The sequence below is a fragment of the Amblyomma mixtum genome, chromosome 10 (genome assembly GCF_055824585.1).
Source record: "Amblyomma mixtum isolate Tamu chromosome 10, ASM5582458v1, whole genome shotgun sequence".
NCBI classification, from domain to species: Eukaryota; Metazoa; Arthropoda; class Arachnida; order Ixodida; family Ixodidae; genus Amblyomma; species Amblyomma mixtum.
Window position 1 is genome coordinate 2,582,642 of NC_143021.1, and position 17,814 is coordinate 2,600,455.

At 54.7% G+C, this 17,814-nt stretch overlaps 1 long non-coding RNA gene across 3 annotated transcripts; it reads left to right on the top strand.

The window, feature by feature from the left end:
• Window positions 1–8,024: 8,024 nt before the first annotated feature.
• LOC149324990 (uncharacterized) lies at window positions 8,025–17,513 on the top strand. 3 transcript variants are annotated; one of them, XR_016286077.1, is made up of 4 exons: window positions 8,025–8,083; window positions 8,180–8,237; window positions 8,656–8,808; window positions 17,333–17,513. It is a non-coding gene; the product is annotated as an uncharacterized LOC149324990 (long non-coding RNA). The 3 variants fall into 3 exon arrangements; XR_016286078.1 differs by having other exon boundaries at window positions 8,033–8,051; XR_016286076.1 differs by lacking the exon at window positions 8,025–8,083 and having other exon boundaries at window positions 8,125–8,237.
• The last annotated feature ends 301 nt before the right edge of the window (window positions 17,514–17,814 follow it).

The following is a 17,814-nucleotide window of genomic DNA, read 5'->3' on the forward strand; positions in this document are numbered from 1 at the left end:
TTTATTAAGTTTCTGCAATATAGATAACATTCTGACCGATAAACAGTACGGGTTTCAAAAACAACAATGTACGGAGACAACACTACTACGCATTAAAGAAAAAATAGTCAGCAACTTTGAGAATAAACTGTTCGCAATAGGAATATTTCTTGACTTTAAAAAGGCGTTCGACTCTATCAAACACGATATCTTATTGCTAAAGTTAAGTGAGTATGGCATAAGGGGAATTGCACTTAACCTAGTGAAAAGCTATTTAAGTAATCGACTACAGTGCACAGAAATACTTAAATAGAGATCCGCACTAGGAGAAACCAAATATGGTGTCCCACAATGGTCTATTCTCGGTCCGCTCCTTTTTCTTTTGTGCATAAATGACATTATTAACGTGTCCCTAACAGCAGACATCATACTATATGCTGATGACACTAACGTATTTTTTTCTGGTGTAAACTAATCTAATGTTCAGCGCGAAGCTAATATTCGGCTAAAGAACATTTCTTAGTGGCTAGGAATAAATAAATTAGAACTTAACATTAAAAAAACAATGTACATTGTTTTTCGCCCTCGCGGTAAGCATAATGATGAAAACATAGCGCTAAAATATAACGGTGAGACCATCGAGCGCTCCATTTCTCATAAATTTCTGGGAGTTTTGTTTGAAGCAAACTTGAACTAGTCAAATCATATTGACAGCATAAAAACCAGTATTGTGAGATCTATTGGTATTATTAATAAGTTAAGAAACCTGCTACCCCAACAACTGAAAATTCAGCTATATAATAGTCTAGTGCATTCACGCCTTCAATACTGTTTATCCGTTTGGGGAACTACAACAAAAACCAACTTGGATAGGTTATATACATTACAGAAACGAATAGTACGCATTATAGAAAATGCACCTTACAGGACTCATTCTGCCCCGCTTTTCAAGAAGAACAATGTGCTAACAATCGAAAACCTGGTAAACAGAAAAACTGCAATTGCCATATTCCGCGCAGTCAAGCTTAATGAAGCTGAATTTTTCCGAAAATATCTGCTGAAGGAACACAGCTACAACACAAGGTGCACAGCTTACAACATATTTAAAATACGCACAAATTATGGCATGCAAAAGCAATCCTTTGTTATACCAGATTTGTTAAATAGTCACCCAGCCATCATGACAATTTTAAATCGATCACCCTCCATAGGGGTTTTCAAAAAGAAGTTGAAAGCCTACTTAATGCCATGTAGAAAGGACTTGACTTCGTACATTTCTTGCTTTTTGAGTGCCAGTCTCTTACCTTTGCATCACGTTTTGTATCCCTACATGTTTTTTTTCGTTTTTTTCACCTATAATTCAGTGCCTGCTACCGTGTCATGTCCACATTTTCCTTTCTTTTCCTTCACCGTATGCTGAGGAGCTGTGTGTATTGAGAGGCTGACACTCGTCAGGCATCCGTGCCTTTTTGTCAGCCTCTTGACAGACCTGTACATTTGTATCACATCTGCCTGAAATAAACTTTCAAACCTCCCACGAGTGCTACACACAGCACTACTCTACAATCACGTGTGGTAGAGCAGTCTGGCGAATGAAGGGGAAAACATCAGGCTCTCACCTCGCCTAGGTAGCGGACGCTGGTCGATCCCGCAGCCAGCCAGCCAGCCAGCCAGCCAGCCAGCCAGCCAGCCAGCCAGCCAGCCAGCCAGCCAGCCAGCCAGCCAGCCAGCCAGCCAGCCAGCCAGCCAGCCAGCCAGCCAGCCAGCCAGCCAGCCAGCCAGCCAGCCAGCCAGCCAGCCAGCCAGCCAGCCAGCCAGCCAGCCAGCCAGCCAGCCAGCCAGCCAGCCAGCCAGCCAGCCAGCCAGCCAGCCAGCCAGCCAGCCAGCCAGCCAGCCAGCCAGCCAGCCAGCCAGCCAGCCAGCCAGCCAGCCAGCCAGCCAGCCAGCCAGCCAGCCAGCCAGCCAGCCAGCCAGCCAGCCAGCCAGCCAGCCAGCCAGCCAGCCAGCCAGCCAGCCAGCCAGCCAGCCAGCCAGCCAGCCAGCCAGCCAGCCAGCCAGCCAGCCAGCCAGCCAGCCAGCCAGCCAGCCAGCCAGCCAGCCAGCCAGCCAGCCAGCCAGCCAGCCAGCCAGCCAGCCAGCCAGCCAGCCAGCCAGCCAGCCAGCCAGCCAGCCAGCCAGCCAGCCAGCCAGCCAGCCAGCCAGCCAGCCAGCCAGCCAGCCAGCCAGCCAGCCAGCCAGCCAGCCAGCCAGCCAGCCAGCCAGCCAGCCAGCCAGCCAGCCAGCCAGCCAGCCAGCCAGCCAGCCAGCCAGCCAGCCAGCCAGCCAGCCAGCCAGCCAGCCAGCCAGCCAGCCAGCCAGCCAGCCAGCCAGCCAGCCAGCCAGCCAGCCAGCCAGCCAGCCAGCCAGCCAGCCAGCCAGCCAGCCAGCCAGCCAGCCAGCCAGCCAGCCAGCCAGCCAGCCAGCCAGCCAGCCAGCCAGCCAGCCAGCCAGCCAGCCAGCCAGCCAGCCAGCCAGCCAGCCAGCCAGCCAGCCAGCCAGCCAGCCAGCCAGCCAGCCAGCCAGCCAGCCAGCCAGCCAGCCAGCCAGCCAGCCAGCCAGCCAGCCAGCCAGCCAGCCAGCCAGCCAGCCAGCCAGCCAGCCAGCCAGCCAGCCAGCCAGCCAGCCAGCCAGCCAGCCAGCCAGCCAGCCAGCCAGCCAGCCAGCCAGCCAGCCAGCCAGCCAGCCAGCCAGCCAGCCAGCCAGCCAGCCAGCCAGCCAGCCAGCCAGCCAGCCAGCCAGCCAGCCAGCCAGCCAGCCAGCCAGCCAGCCAGCCAGCCAGCCAGCCAGCCAGCCAGCCAGCCAGCCAGCCAGCCAGCCAGCCAGCCAGCCAGCCAGCCAGCCAGCCAGCCAGCCAGCCAGCCAGCCAGCCAGCCAGCCAGCCAGCCAGCCAGCCAGCCAGCCAGCCAGCCAGCCAGCCAGCCAGCCAGCCAGCCAGCCAGCCAGCCAGCCAGCCAGCCAGCCAGCCAGCCAGCCAGCCAGCCAGCCAGCCAGCCAGCCAGCCAGCCAGCCAGCCAGCCAGCCAGCCAGCCAGCCAGCCAGCCAGCCAGCCAGCCAGCCAGCCAGCCAGCCAGCCAGCCAGCCAGCCAGCCAGCCAGCCAGCCAGCCAGCCAGCCAGCCAGCCAGCCAGCCAGCCAGCCAGCCAGCCAGCCAGCCAGCCAGCCAGCCAGCCAGCCAGCCAGCCAGCCAGCCAGCCAGCCAGCCAGCCAGCCAGCCAGCCAGCCAGCCAGCCAGCCAGCCAGCCAGCCAGCCAGCCAGCCAGCCAGCCAGCCAGCCAGCCAGCCAGCCAGCCAGCCAGCCAGCCAGCCAGCCAGCCAGCCAGCCAGCCAGCCAGCCAGCCAGCCAGCCAGCCAGCCAGCCAGCCAGCCAGCCAGCCAGCCAGCCAGCCAGCCAGCCAGCCAGCCAGCCAGCCAGCCAGCCAGCCAGCCAGCCAGCCAGCCAGCCAGCCAGCCAGCCAGCCAGCCAGCCAGCCAGCCAGCCAGCCAGCCAGCCAGCCAGCCAGCCAGCCAGCCAGCCAGCCAGCCAGCCAGCCAGCCAGCCAGCCAGCCAGCCAGCCAGCCAGCCAGCCAGCCAGCCAGCCAGCCAGCCAGCCAGCCAGCCAGCCAGCCAGCCAGCCAGCCAGCCAGCCAGCCAGCCAGCCAGCCAGCCAGCCAGCCAGCCAGCCAGCCAGCCAGCCAGCCAGCCAGCCAGCCAGCCAGCCAGCCAGCCAGCCAGCCAGCCAGCCAGCCAGCCAGCCAGCCAGCCAGCCAGCCAGCCAGCCAGCCAGCCAGCCAGCCAGCCAGCCAGCCAGCCAGCCAGCCAGCCAGCCAGCCAGCCAGCCAGCCAGCCAGCCAGCCAGCCAGCCAGCCAGCCAGCCAGCCAGCCAGCCAGCCAGCCAGCCAGCCAGCCAGCCAGCCAGCCAGCCAGCCAGCCAGCCAGCCAGCCAGCCAGCCAGCCAGCCAGCCAGCCAGCCAGCCAGCCAGCCAGCCAGCCAGCCAGCCAGCCAGCCAGCCAGCCAGCCAGCCAGCCAGCCAGCCAGCCAGCCAGCCAGCCAGCCAGCCAGCCAGCCAGCCAGCCAGCCAGCCAGCCAGCCAGCCAGCCAGCCAGCCAGCCAGCCAGCCAGCCAGCCAGCCAGCCAGCCAGCCAGCCAGCCAGCCAGCCAGCCAGCCAGCCAGCCAGCCAGCCAGCCAGCCAGCCAGCCAGCCAGCCAGCCAGCCAGCCAGCCAGCCAGCCAGCCAGCCAGCCAGCCAGCCAGCCAGCCAGCCAGCCAGCCAGCCAGCCAGCCAGCCAGCCAGCCAGCCAGCCAGCCAGCCAGCCAGCCAGCCAGCCAGCCAGCCAGCCAGCCAGCCAGCCAGCCAGCCAGCCAGCCAGCCAGCCAGCCAGCCAGCCAGCCAGCCAGCCAGCCAGCCAGCCAGCCAGCCAGCCAGCCAGCCAGCCAGCCAGCCAGCCAGCCAGCCAGCCAGCCAGCCAGCCAGCCAGCCAGCCAGCCAGCCAGCCAGCCAGCCAGCCAGCCAGCCAGCCAGCCAGCCAGCCAGCCAGCCAGCCAGCCAGCCAGCCAGCCAGCCAGCCAGCCAGCCAGCCAGCCAGCCAGCCAGCCAGCCAGCCAGCCAGCCAGCCAGCCAGCCAGCCAGCCAGCCAGCCAGCCAGCCAGCCAGCCAGCCAGCCAGCCAGCCAGCCAGCCAGCCAGCCAGCCAGCCAGCCAGCCAGCCAGCCAGCCAGCCAGCCAGCCAGCCAGCCAGCCAGCCAGCCAGCCAGCCAGCCAGCCAGCCAGCCAGCCAGCCAGCCAGCCAGCCAGCCAGCCAGCCAGCCAGCCAGCCAGCCAGCCAGCCAGCCAGCCAGCCAGCCAGCCAGCCAGCCAGCCAGCCAGCCAGCCAGCCAGCCAGCCAGCCAGCCAGCCAGCCAGCCAGCCAGCCAGCCAGCCAGCCAGCCAGCCAGCCAGCCAGCCAGCCAGCCAGCCAGCCAGCCAGCCAGCCAGCCAGCCAGCCAGCCAGCCAGCCAGCCAGCCAGCCAGCCAGCCAGCCAGCCAGCCAGCCAGCCAGCCAGCCAGCCAGCCAGCCAGCCAGCCAGCCAGCCAGCCAGCCAGCCAGCCAGCCAGCCAGCCAGCCAGCCAGCCAGCCAGCCAGCCAGCCAGCCAGCCAGCCAGCCAGCCAGCCAGCCAGCCAGCCAGCCAGCCAGCCAGCCAGCCAGCCAGCCAGCCAGCCAGCCAGCCAGCCAGCCAGCCAGCCAGCCAGCCAGCCAGCCAGCCAGCCAGCCAGCCAGCCAGCCAGCCAGCCAGCCAGCCAGCCAGCCAGCCAGCCAGCCAGCCAGCCAGCCAGCCAGCCAGCCAGCCAGCCAGCCAGCCAGCCAGCCAGCCAGCCAGCCAGCCAGCCAGCCAGCCAGCCAGCCAGCCAGCCAGCCAGCCAGCCAGCCAGCCAGCCAGCCAGCCAGCCAGCCAGCCAGCCAGCCAGCCAGCCAGCCAGCCAGCCAGCCAGCCAGCCAGCCAGCCAGCCAGCCAGCCAGCCAGCCAGCCAGCCAGCCAGCCAGCCAGCCAGCCAGCCAGCCAGCCAGCCAGCCAGCCAGCCAGCCAGCCAGCCAGCCAGCCAGCCAGCCAGCCAGCCAGCCAGCCAGCCAGCCAGCCAGCCAGCCAGCCAGCCAGCCAGCCAGCCAGCCAGCCAGCCAGCCAGCCAGCCAGCCAGCCAGCCAGCCAGCCAGCCAGCCAGCCAGCCAGCCAGCCAGCCAGCCAGCCAGCCAGCCAGCCAGCCAGCCAGCCAGCCAGCCAGCCAGCCAGCCAGCCAGCCAGCCAGCCAGCCAGCCAGCCAGCCAGCCAGCCAGCCAGCCAGCCAGCCAGCCAGCCAGCCAGCCAGCCAGCCAGCCAGCCAGCCAGCCAGCCAGCCAGCCAGCCAGCCAGCCAGCCAGCCAGCCAGCCAGCCAGCCAGCCAGCCAGCCAGCCAGCCAGCCAGCCAGCCAGCCAGCCAGCCAGCCAGCCAGCCAGCCAGCCAGCCAGCCAGCCAGCCAGCCAGCCAGCCAGCCAGCCAGCCAGCCAGCCAGCCAGCCAGCCAGCCAGCCAGCCAGCCAGCCAGCCAGCCAGCCAGCCAGCCAGCCAGCCAGCCAGCCAGCCAGCCAGCCAGCCAGCCAGCCAGCCAGCCAGCCAGCCAGCCAGCCAGCCAGCCAGCCAGCCAGCCAGCCAGCCAGCCAGCCAGCCAGCCAGCCAGCCAGCCAGCCAGCCAGCCAGCCAGCCAGCCAGCCAGCCAGCCAGCCAGCCAGCCAGCCAGCCAGCCAGCCAGCCAGCCAGCCAGCCAGCCAGCCAGCCAGCCAGCCAGCCAGCCAGCCAGCCAGCCAGCCAGCCAGCCAGCCAGCCAGCCAGCCAGCCAGCCAGCCAGCCAGCCAGCCAGCCAGCCAGCCAGCCAGCCAGCCAGCCAGCCAGCCAGCCAGCCAGCCAGCCAGCCAGCCAGCCAGCCAGCCAGCCAGCCAGCCAGCCAGCCAGCCAGCCAGCCAGCCAGCCAGCCAGCCAGCCAGCCAGCCAGCCAGCCAGCCAGCCAGCCAGCCAGCCAGCCAGCCAGCCAGCCAGCCAGCCAGCCAGCCAGCCAGCCAGCCAGCCAGCCAGCCAGCCAGCCAGCCAGCCAGCCAGCCAGCCAGCCAGCCAGCCAGCCAGCCAGCCAGCCAGCCAGCCAGCCAGCCAGCCAGCCAGCCAGCCAGCCAGCCAGCCAGCCAGCCAGCCAGCCAGCCAGCCAGCCAGCCAGCCAGCCAGCCAGCCAGCCAGCCAGCCAGCCAGCCAGCCAGCCAGCCAGCCAGCCAGCCAGCCAGCCAGCCAGCCAGCCAGCCAGCCAGCCAGCCAGCCAGCCAGCCAGCCAGCCAGCCAGCCAGCCAGCCAGCCAGCCAGCCAGCCAGCCAGCCAGCCAGCCAGCCAGCCAGCCAGCCAGCCAGCCAGCCAGCCAGCCAGCCAGCCAGCCAGCCAGCCAGCCAGCCAGCCAGCCAGCCAGCCAGCCAGCCAGCCAGCCAGCCAGCCAGCCAGCCAGCCAGCCAGCCAGCCAGCCAGCCAGCCAGCCAGCCAGCCAGCCAGCCAGCCAGCCAGCCAGCCAGCCAGCCAGCCAGCCAGCCAGCCAGCCAGCCAGCCAGCCAGCCAGCCAGCCAGCCAGCCAGCCAGCCAGCCAGCCAGCCAGCCAGCCAGCCAGCCAGCCAGCCAGCCAGCCAGCCAGCCAGCCAGCCAGCCAGCCAGCCAGCCAGCCAGCCAGCCAGCCAGCCAGCCAGCCAGCCAGCCAGCCAGCCAGCCAGCCAGCCAGCCAGCCAGCCAGCCAGCCAGCCAGCCAGCCAGCCAGCCAGCCAGCCAGCCAGCCAGCCAGCCAGCCAGCCAGCCAGCCAGCCAGCCAGCCAGCCAGCCAGCCAGCCAGCCAGCCAGCCAGCCAGCCAGCCAGCCAGCCAGCCAGCCAGCCAGCCAGCCAGCCAGCCAGCCAGCCAGCCAGCCAGCCAGCCAGCCAGCCAGCCAGCCAGCCAGCCAGCCAGCCAGCCAGCCAGCCAGCCAGCCAGCCAGCCAGCCAGCCAGCCAGCCAGCCAGCCAGCCAGCCAGCCAGCCAGCCAGCCAGCCAGCCAGCCAGCCAGCCAGCCAGCCAGCCAGCCAGCCAGCCAGCCAGCCAGCCAGCCAGCCAGCCAGCCAGCCAGCCAGCCAGCCAGCCAGCCAGCCAGCCAGCCAGCCAGCCAGCCAGCCAGCCAGCCAGCCAGCCAGCCAGCCAGCCAGCCAGCCAGCCAGCCAGCCAGCCAGCCAGCCAGCCAGCCAGCCAGCCAGCCAGCCAGCCAGCCAGCCAGCCAGCCAGCCAGCCAGCCAGCCAGCCAGCCAGCCAGCCAGCCAGCCAGCCAGCCAGCCAGCCAGCCAGCCAGCCAGCGGAAGTGTCTCCTGCGACCCGGTCGCAATAACGCAAGCGTTATTTTCACCCGTGACGTCGCATCCGGTTTGAAAAATGACGCCACGTCCGGCCATTTTTTTGTTGTTTTTGTCATGTTTGAGCCGAGCTACAGCCGAGCCGAGCATTGCTTGCAGTAGGAGAATGGCCGGACGGTGGGAGGTACGCGCGCTCGTGTTGCCCGTGAGCAATTTCTCTATTCTTCCTGTCTTTTGGTATGTATGTACTGTATGTATTGAGTTATTGCCCGTTGTATGGCATTCGGCATTTCATTTTGAACTTCCTTGCGCCCGAATATTTTGTGTTTGCAGATCACCCAGGACTAGCACTGAGCCCGCTTGCCCGGCAGTGGACACAAAGGCCGTAAAGGTGAGACTCGTCTGTTTTATCCTGAGTTCTGCTCAAAAGCTCAGTGCAGCTCGACAGAAGAGAATATGCGCTGAGTATGTTTTTGTACCTTTTGTCAGCCCAGCCCAACGTAACTTTTGGTCATGTAAAACAGGCATGGTTAGCGTGCGCCCGAAAAAAAGGCGGGAAACTTGACAACAGTCCAGTTGAACTAACCGTTTATGCGGTGAGTTTTGTGCGCGGTCCGATTTTTTGTGCCCCCGCTAATAGGAAAGTGTATAGACTACTGATTTAATGGTTCATTTTACAGTTGTGTTGCTGTTTATCCATACGAGCCGCTTTCCGAAACAGGGGCACTAATTGCGGCGAGATAAGCGATTACGCTTTGGTGTCTGCAGCGCGTAAACATGTTCTTCTTTTAAATTTATTTTCATTTCAGAAGACAGCACTTGAAAAACCGAAATGCAGTTTACTCGTATGCAGGGACCTTCCCGATTCCTGCATCGAGTCCGGCGTTCTCTTGCTGGCGCAGAGGCTGAACAAAATGGGACGATAGAATGCGGAAGCAGCAAAGGCTTTAAGGCGCCACAGGGTGAGCTCTCCACCTTCTGTGAATTTTAAAACGAGTGCTGTGCCACCTGCACTGAGCATCGGCTTTACATGGCAAAGGTGCTTGCATGAGGCAACTGGAAAAGCAAGCGTTCTTTTAAGGCCTCTAAGCTTAAAGCCTTTTTACAGGTGATGCTTCAGAGACGCCTGAAGGAGTTGGACATTGTGGACAAGGTGCTTGATGTCCGTTGCTATTTTGGAAGCTTTTGAGGTGCATAGAGCTCGCAAGGCACTGTTGCAGTGTGTGATAGGTCATTGTGGTAATAATTACGTGGCTATTTGCCTTGCATCGGGTGGGCGGTAGTTTTTCGCCCTAGCCATCACATGGAAAGAAGAAACAAAAAGAAAACTTGGAAATATTCACTCTTAAGGTGGCATTCACCTGCAAACCCCAAGTGAACAAAGTCTGCCTGTATAGTGAACAAAGCAACTAGGCTGTCACGGATCAAGCAAATTGTAATTTTGAAAGTGGGCTTCCTGCTGTGAAACTGGGAATGTTTGTGCTGCTAGAGACAAGCAGTGGCGAGAAGCCATAGACGAGTGTAGGTAGGGCAGGTAGCTGAATGAGGGAGTAGTTCCCGTATTTGAAGAACACATGGAAAGATAAGGACGAGGCATTGTTTGTGTTGTTCCTTCTATGTTTGTCTCTTTTTTTTTCCCCACAAGTTAAAAGTAGATATTTGTTGTAGTTTCACTTTTTGAGGCAGCCAAAAGATGGAGCACAGGGATGACTCGCACAGCATTAGTGTTTTTGTTTCGTACCTAGTGTTTGGGTACTTGCACCTCTTGACCTCAAATGCGGCATTGTCATGATCTTACATGGTGCTATGCTGATAAAAGATGTGTGCAGCACACCTATGGGTGTGTGGCGTTCAGGTTCAAGCACCAACGTAGGACTTCCAGTGCAGTAGGAATTATGAGAGGAAAAAAAGCCTCAAGGGTGGGGATGGGCAGTTTAGCTCTTCAGTTTACCTTTTGTGAAAAATTCTGCGGCAGGAGGCTACATGTCAGCCCACCCCTTTTGTAATGCTGCCTTTGGGCCGTTGAGGTACAGGTAAACTGATAAATAAACAACAAAAAGTAATTGCTGTTCAAACAATATAATTTTCAGTATTGGTGGAGGATTTTCTGTGGCCCCTTCAGGGAGGGTTTACCCAGAAATTGTAGTTATTGCTCAATTGCCCTCATGCCACTTGATGAGGGAATCTGAGAGGTCGAAATGATAATTTACCATAGCTGTGAACAGTAATGGCTGGGTGTATCGCCGGAGAGAACCGAGGTCATCCACTGGACTGAGTGGTAAGAATTTCGGGTTGGTTAAAGCACAGATGGCTTAACATCATATATCGCCAGATCTTGCACTGTTGGCGTGTGTGATTGTTGTGGTGTGTGTGGCTGGTGAGCTGTCAACTTGGGTGTGACAAAAGTTGTAAGCTCAGCCAGACATGCCTGTGCTGTTTGAGCTCTGGGCAAGAGCTTTGAGCGAGGCCACTGCATTGTGTCCCTGTTGTACATTTGCCTTTTGTGGTGCTCCAACTTCCTCCTTCCCCCACCTTTGCTCGGAATGTCGCCATGGGAGTGAGAGAAAGTGGTGTGATGTAATTAGAGCAGTGGCATGGCCATAAGATCCATCCACATAGTACCACTTATGGGTTGTTTGCTGGTTTGGCACCGCGGTCAGGATTGAGGTGAGTTGTGAGTGGGCCACTGTGGAAAATGACATTAGAGCAGCAGCAAACATGGCACCAATGGTGGAGAGCAAACTTTGATGTCTGTGTTGCCATTGTTGTCAAAGTTATCTGTGAGGCCATCAAGGGCAGCACCTGTTCTGAATGCATCGCATAGCAGTAGATCAGAACTTCTCTTTTACACTTGGGTCATGGGCCTCACTGCAAGAGGTGTATCAGTCAGTTCAGATTTCACGTTGAGACGCATCAAATTCAGCAACCTTACTGCTCATAAGTACAGTGAAACCTCATTAAGGCGTACCTCGTAGCACTGCAGAAAAACTATGTGCAAAGCGGCAATATGCCCAAACTGAAAGCGACCTGAATATATCCACTTACCTGGTAAAAAATGATTCCTGATCAATTTTTTAAAATGTGCACACTAAAACTTTTAACTGCATAGCTACCGTTCAGCCTCGAATGTGGCTTGAGCAGGGTATGTAATCCGAAGGCAAAATAACCGCTGGTCCTTAAGGGTCCTTAAAGAAGGCAATCGTAGCAGGGGGCGGCAGAAAGTTAAATGGGCGGATGAGATAGGAAATTTGCGGGGAATACGGTGGCCGCAACTGGCGAAGGACAGGGTTAGTAGGAGGGAGACATGGGAGAGGCCTCTGCCCTGCAGTGGGCGTAGTCAGGCTGATGGGGATGATGACACTGCCATCCTGCTGCAGAACATCTGCAAAGAGCCCTTTACAGGCAGCGTGGCCGTCAATACTGAGAGCTTCGCCCTGATGTGACACACTGCAGCTTATTTAATTTGGGAAGCACGCTATCCATGACAGCGTTGGTAATATGAGAAGGGGCTGGACCACAGCTGCACAGTGGCGCAGATCAGCCGGCAACGCAGCAATAATAGGTGCGGCGCATGGAGGAAAACTGAAATCTGCTGCAGAAAGGCCAAGTCATGTGACAGTGATAAGCAGTAGCTATAGCAGTGGCACGTCTGCATGGCTAGGGTCGTGGCTGCTCGTACACCAGCACCTGCAAACAGGTTAGTGACGAGCCTCGGGTGTGGTGGGAACAGGCTGGCACCCCCCTTTCCTTATAACGGGAGGGAAGAGTTCTCTTTCCAGATGCGTCAAGCAGCTGCAAGTAGCCTAGGCATGTCAGCAATATGTCTTATTATGTCAGTGTGGCGTATGCATTAAAGCACTCATGAACTTTCCTTTTAAATAATATGCATTTTAAAAAAACTGCAGCTGGTAGTTTTTTAAACTTTGGCACATCCGTACCTTTACCTTCTCTCAGTATTGGTCACCTGCTACAAAACTGGAAAACTGCTCCTAATGGAATTTTGGCTTGCGGCAAAGACTGCTCCAAAATGTTCGTGGCCATTCCCTCCTCTGCACATGCTGTGTGGTGTGTAATATTCATTTTTCCCATGGGCATTGTCACATATGGCAAGCTGGGTGGTGTATCATCGTTTGCGTAAGAACTTAAGGGCACTGAGAAATTTCCTAGGCAGCCGCTTGGCCACCCACTGATTTCAAGGTGATTGCACTCTGCTTTTCAATGAATGCTAAATCCTGACGCGATGGTGTCTGCAAATTTTTTTGCCACCTTCCCCCCTCCCCCACTTTTTTTTTCCTCCTTCTTTTATTATTTTTTTTTCTTGGATGTTGCAAGTGCTGTTTTATGCAAGAAGCTTGAATTAGGAGCTTTGAAAAATTTGATTGCTGGTCTGCACGTGATTGTCTCCATGTCCAGGTTTTGCGCCATTTCCTAATCCCTGGCATTTATTGGCACTTTCACTTCATTAAAAGTTTTGTGTGTGTGTGTGCTGGCACAAATTTTGGAAAGCTCTTTTTCTAGCGCTTGCAAGTTCTTTCCATATTTTCGTTTTTCATGGGGCTGGAGCTTCATGGCACGTCCAGTCCATCAACTATTCCTTGGCGTTTTGATACTTTGTCCCATTGCATTTGTGTAGTGTGGAGGAGCCGCCGCTGCTCTTAAGATGCTTTGTCTCCTTGCTTTTTTTCATAGCCTTCTCCGCAGTGCTCAGGTGCATTTGGGCAAAGTATCGAAAAATGATGACTAGCTTGGCTGGCATTTATTCTTAGTCAATGAATGCACCATGCCGTCAGAATTTGACGAAATTATGGACATGTACACCGGGGAATCGTTTCAGAAAGTTATCCACGATTTATATTGTGAAGAAAAATAGTGTAACACGCATAATTTTTGGGTTTGTATACGGCAGATTACACGAACCAAGAACAGAATAGCAAGGTTCTGCTATATTTCTCTGAAGGGCTGTGATGGCTTTACAGGGTGTGAAGGACTGACTGAAATTAACGCAGTGGTCTGCTGCAAGTTTCAGCGGTACTTTGAGTGCCCAGCACACGGTCTGTTCACATTGGCGTGGCATATTTTTGCTTCTAACATGTGTGAGGCATGGCAGCCTGTCTGTTTTGGGTGTCTTTCTTGTCGTCCATGATGTGAGCATTGTATATACTGGTTCATTCTGTACAGGTTCCCGGACTCAACAGTAAATTTGTGCTGGTGCATACGAATGAACATAGCTGCATTCAAAAGTATTTTCTGTGGAATAAGCCGTAGTCATAGCAATGTGCAGAATTCATGCACTTTCAGTGTACTCATGCAAGGAGCCACGCCACCCTAGCAGTGGTGGAACTGCTGCGCCAATTGCGCCAAACTGCGCCAAATGGGAAATCCTGCTACATGCTGCTACAAAATCGGTTTTTTGCCTACTTTTGCACCACGCCTGCGCCGAAATATCTCTGAATAACTCCAATAACTCTGCCGAGAACGAAAGCGAAATTCATTTCCGTGAAACCAAAACTGATGTCTGCCGGCAACACTTCCGGCAACGCATCTGCTGGCAGCCACATCGCCATCGCTGCTTTGCAACCGAAGGTGAACAAAGGGACCACTGTCAGCGCACTGCCTGTGTGGATGGACACTTCACGTCTTCGATGTCTTTGTCAAAGCTGAAAGGCAACAAAACTTGTGACTAACTTATATCGGGCAGAAAATCCAGCTGCCATTCCTATGACACAAGGATTAATCAGAGCGGTGAAAGGATCGCGGAAGCGTCAGCTGCAACGGTTGGAGGCGGATGCAGGAGAAGAGACCCGTGCAAAACAAGCGAAACAAGACTGATGTACAGGACAAAGACGCCCAGAAAAGAGGTCAGAATGAAGAGAAGGTACAAGAAGAGATCAGACTGGCTAGGAATATGATCACCAATGCTGAGCTGCTTTTCACAAAAGGTGACAAGTCTAAACATTTTGCAGACGTTGAGAGTGGACAAGCCCTTCTGAAGAATGGACAGGAAAAGCTCGCAGCGGCACTGTCTAAGCTGGAGTGATCAAGAAAAGGGAAGAAATAGTACCTGAAAGTTTGTTTTAAGAACGGTATCATTTTTTATAGTTCTGTTGAACATCTCGTTATGTCGCTCTTCTGAATAAAAACGGCAGTGTTTTTAGGAGAACCTCCTGTTTTGCTTATTTTGGGCTCTTTTTAAGGAACCAAGCACTTTAAACGGCATTTGGGATTGAAGCTTGCTCTTGCATGGCTGTGGTTGCTAAAAACGTCTGAGCAAATGCCTGTTCCAGAAATACAACAAAGCTTCTTTATTTAAAATAACTGTTCTTTGGCATGAAATTTTGGTACGAAGCTTTTTTTTTGTGCTACAAAAGCTCGAATTCTGCTACAAAATTCCATTTTTCCTGCTACAAAACTTAAAATTGCTGCTACAAACTGCGATTTCTTCTGCTACAAAAGCTGCTACAAGAAGCCAGTTGCCAGTTCCACCACTGCCCTAGCGTGGCATCAAAATCAATCTGAAAATCTTGCTCTCAGGCCTCGTCAATCTTGTGGGCCATTGCAGAAACAAACAGGCTAGTTTCTCTGTGGTTTGAGCTGTGATAAGGTCATTGGAAGCTGATATTTTTTATGGAAATCTCTTGGTGCTTGTCCCATGGCATTGCTGCTGTCGAAAGGGATGCCAGTGTGAGCACAGGGTGCCTTCATTGGAAAGGCAGGAAACGGCAGTACTTTTCACTGATGGAAAAACCAACCTTTGAAAGCCTGAAATAATCTCTGGCAGTACAATGAGCAGTTTATGAATCCCCTGAAAGCATGCAGAGTGTTTCATTTAGATAATTTTCCAGCATTTTCTCAAAGTGCTGCTCTTTGTTTCTTCTGTAAAAGCACATATGGCCACCACTCTTATAAACCATTAAAAGAGAGCAGAAACTTGTGAGCATAATTTTAAGAAACTTCCAAATCTAAGAGCCCAGATCACTGAGGCACTTTTCGTCAGGTGAGAAGGAAAACAGGTGCCGAAATTGCTGCACAGATTCCGAATTGAAATGTGCCAGCATCTGTGGGCCCGTTATGGCTAGGGATTCCAGTGTGGTGAAACCCATACACAAAAGTTAAGCGAGCCATGTCCCGTCAAGAATGGTGCATCTGGGACAGCATTTCACGGTTGGATCTGTCTCTAGGTGTCACGAGGCAGCGTGGAAGACGCAGTCTTGTTAAAGCTCTCACTCGGGTTGTAGCTTAAGCTGCTGTTCATTTATTTTTTTGTGTAATCTTTTGTTTCTCAGCAGTGTGCCACATCAGGTCATACGCCTTTTCAGTGGGAACTGTGACAAGAGCATCTCCACTTGCCACCTTACAAATTCAAGCTGTCAGGTTTTTCCCTGCACACAGTTATGCTTTAGGCAAATTTTACAATTCTACATGATTTCCCCTCATTCACTGAGATGCTCAATAAGCATTAGGATGTGATAAATTATGAGAAGTAAAATATTGGTGTAGAATATTCCGTTTCATTGCTGCATTTTGAGGAAACATGTTTTTATTGTAATTTTAACTATCTGTATTGATATCTGCTGAACTACTCTAGAATATTCAATTGTATTTGCCGTGAATTTTATTGCTATTATCTGCTTCAAAATGAAAAAATTGATGTTGCCACGCACTTGGTAGAGAACATCAGATGCTGGGAAGAATAAAGAAAAGGGTAGCCACCTATAATAAAGAGATGGACTTCGTAAAAGGAGCTTTCTCAAACAGGGGAAGCAAATCTCTTTTCAATGCAGCTTCATTACTTTTTTTCTGTGAATTGATCATGTATACTGTCCATTATTATCGCCACTATGTTTCTCGCTTCGGCCGTCGGGGATTCAAAATGTGTAGCTTGCTGGACGCCCAGTTTTAATTTTCTTTGTTGAATGCTTCAGCTCGCCTAGATAGCATATTTAACGGCTACATTTTAGTCTTTTTGTCCGCAGATTTTTGTTATTCCGTGCACACCGCAAGGAAACTCGACTATGTAAACCACGCGGAAAGATATTTGTTTGAGTGGGATTAGATTCTTATTTTATGTGCAATATGGATAGCAGCAATGCACTGCACTGGGTGCATTTCATCCAATGCAAGCAGATGCTGCTTTCAGTTGGCATCTAGATCACAAGGGCTTATCCAAGCTGCAACGGGAACAGGAGCATTACTGAGAACTAGCTCTAATTTCATACGCAGCAAAGCACAAGGAAAGCAAATATTTATTTTAAAAATGCATTGTACAAAACAAATTTTATCTGCTTGTGAATGCACAATATACTCGCGAGATCACCAAAAAGACTCCCAGAAATTGTTGCACCCTTTTATCCTTTTGGAATTGGCAGAGTGTTCCAAAGCTAAATACAACTCTGAAATCACGTATTCGGACTGAGATCGTCCCAAGTGAGCTGCTTGGTTTCAGAACTCAACGTTGCCCCTCACTCGCTTGGCTTTGCTAAGCATATTGTAGTACCGGCCGGCAATTCGAAAAGCCCTGCTATGCACAGCATGTGTACGAGAGCAGACGACGCAGCAGTCCCTTTGTCTACTTTTGGAGCCCGCGTGACCAGGGTGATGCTCTTGGGAGTGACGTCATAACACACCCCGGCACTCAGAAAGCGAAACCGCTCAGTATAAGTAACACGGTAATAAATTATTCATAGTGCATATATGAATCGTGCAGCATGTGTCATGTGTCATATGTGCCCTGGGGCAATGCAATATTTGAAACAAAGACGCCAACCAAAAATTTGGTGTCCCCCCATTTTAAGGTTTTGGGTTTAGTATATGGAGCTTTTGACCTCCTGTGTGCCAGCGTCGGAAGCTGCAAAAGGAAATGCGGCAGTGTTGTGGTTTGGCCAAGCTTAACTGCCAAGACTTGAAACCTGATAATTTCATTCTCTTAATTAGTACTGGTCTGACCCAGTGAAAACCTTCCGTTGTTTGTCTTGACTATTTTCATTCTCTCTTGAGGTCTGTGCACACTTCTTTTTGTGTGTGGTTCTTCCAGCACATCTTCAACTATGTTGCTTTTATCCTTTTTTTTTTTTTTAAGGTCTTTCAAATGTCCATGCACAAGGCCACTACAGGAATGCGTAGGCTGCTGCGATAGTCTGTTGGGCGATGTTTAACAGTACCTTTTGCTGGGCTGGTTGGTGTGACATTGTGTTCAGGAAAGTAAAAACAGCGCTAAATTCTACACAAACCACACAGAAAGACTGCAGTGCCCGTCTTGTCCGTCTTTCTGTGTGGTTTGTGTAGAATTTAGCACTGTTTTTACTTTCCTGAACACAATTGGGAGATGTTCTTATCTTTTTCTCTCTTGCATGCATTCCATTTTTTGTTGTGTGTGTGCATTTGTTTGGGTTTCTCCTGGTGGTTTATTAGTTGCATTTTACTTTTCTGAGCTTGCCCATTTTGTTTTCTCTTTTCATGGCATCCAACCCTGCATATGGCTGACACTAGGGGAGGGACTGCAGCAACCGACCTTGCATGACGCAGCATTCTCTGGTCCAAGGCACCTATTCATCGTTCCAGGCTACTGGCTCAAGAACATGCTCACAAGTCTGCATCTTGGCCTACAAGCAGAATTACAATATACCCATTGCTGCCAGAACTGCTGTGCCAAATAAAGTATTCCTACCAACGTGCCTTGTCGGTGATTAATGAAGCATATGAATAGATTACTAACAACTTGGTTGGCCCTATAGAAAAATCATGTTACAAAACAGTAGGTTGAAACCATACCCAGCCTCCACTTTGTTTCCTCTGCAGAGCTGCATATTGCCTTTCTGTTTATGCCCCTGCAGCAGAAAATGCTGCACAAAGTTAATGAGGAAAAGAAATTTCACTGACAAGCTGCTCTGAGACTACTGCTAAAAGGGTACTGAAGCCCCGTGAAAATGTAGATCAGGTAATGAATGTTCGTGGGTGCTGCACGTGTACTT